Here is a 1,462-nt window from a genome sequence, read left to right on the forward strand (position 1 = left end):
ACAGCCTCTTCTCCAAGCGGTGCTGGAGATATGAAAGCAGAATACTGATCGAGCATTCTCGGGGGTCCTCTCGTTGGGAGGTACACCAAACAACAAACAGGTTCCATTTCAGCGTATAAGCCTGTCTCATAGACGGCGCTCGCCCTGCAGCGATGGTGTTAGATACCGCCTGGGGTAAACCAACTAAAACCTCCGCGCCCCGTCCAAAGACCACACATGGGGGTTCGACAGATCGGGGCGAGGGTGCCATAATGTGCCAGGGAGTCAGTCAGGGAGGGACTGTCGCGAGGAGAGTGAACTCTGTAAAACCAATTCCTAGTTGTCCGTTACGGCGAAACTAATAGAATGCGCTCCTCGTCCTCCCTGACTTTGCACAGTGTCTGCGCAATAAAGCTTACTGGGGGAAACCCCGCGGCCAGCTGTGTGCCAGTGCATCCACGCCGAGTGTTCCTTCGGATAATGAATAAAACAGGCGTCAATGGGTTGTCTCTGAAGAAGCAAACAGATGTAACTGCGCTCTGCCGAAACATTTCCAAATCAGCTGAACCGACCGGCCCCGACATGTGAATGGCACGAAGAGACCTCAGATACTTCTGACTCCAGAGGAGGAGATGACGGGCGAGATGTGACAGGTGACGAGAGCGCAGACCGCCTTGGCGATAGATATACGCTACAGCCGCAGTGTTGTCGGTGCGCACTACATCTTAAGCATCAAATCACGTTGATAAAACGGACGAGCGCAACAGATACAGAGCACAGCTCGAGGCAATTACTCCCAATGTCGCTGGAATGTCGACCCGACCCCCCACCCGGCGAGCTCGCCGTCCGTGGCTCTCCACCCCGTTGTAGAGGCATCTTTGCCAACAATAGCATGCCTGGAGACCTATCTCAGTGGCATCCGCACCCTGAGAAACGCTGGGTCTGACCACGGGGTGAAAGTGTGACGGCATCTCGATGTAATTATAATACTGTGAAAGCCGGTGAGCCACGCTCTCCTCGGGACTCGGCCATAAAGCCAACAGTGAAGCGGTCTCACATGGAGCAGCCCGAGCGGTGTCACAGCCGCATCTACTGCCATATGCCCCAGAAGTTTGTAAAATTATTTCAGTGGAACCGCAACCCTGGCTTTAAATGTTTAGGCAAGTCAGAATTGACTGAACACGCGCTTCTATGAGACGTGTTGTTAAATCGACCAAATCCCGTTACATTCCGAGAAAAGAGATTCTCTGCAAAGTTTACTCTTTCCCCAGTTGACCTGAAGACCGAGACGAGCGAGGTGTTAAAGTACACAATCTATGTGTGTGCACAGCATCTGACGAAACTATTATGAGCCAATACGCCAAAACGCAAACACCGCTCTCTCTCTCAGGGGCTGCAGTGCACCCTCCGCAACTTTCGTGAAGACACAGGGAGAGAGAGAGAAAGCCCAAAGGGTGAGACTTTGTACTGATATGCCCTCCCC

The sequence above is a fragment of the Misgurnus anguillicaudatus genome, chromosome 24 (assembly GCF_027580225.2).
Source record: "Misgurnus anguillicaudatus chromosome 24, ASM2758022v2, whole genome shotgun sequence".
Lineage (NCBI taxonomy): Eukaryota > Metazoa > Chordata > Actinopteri > Cypriniformes > Cobitidae > Misgurnus > Misgurnus anguillicaudatus.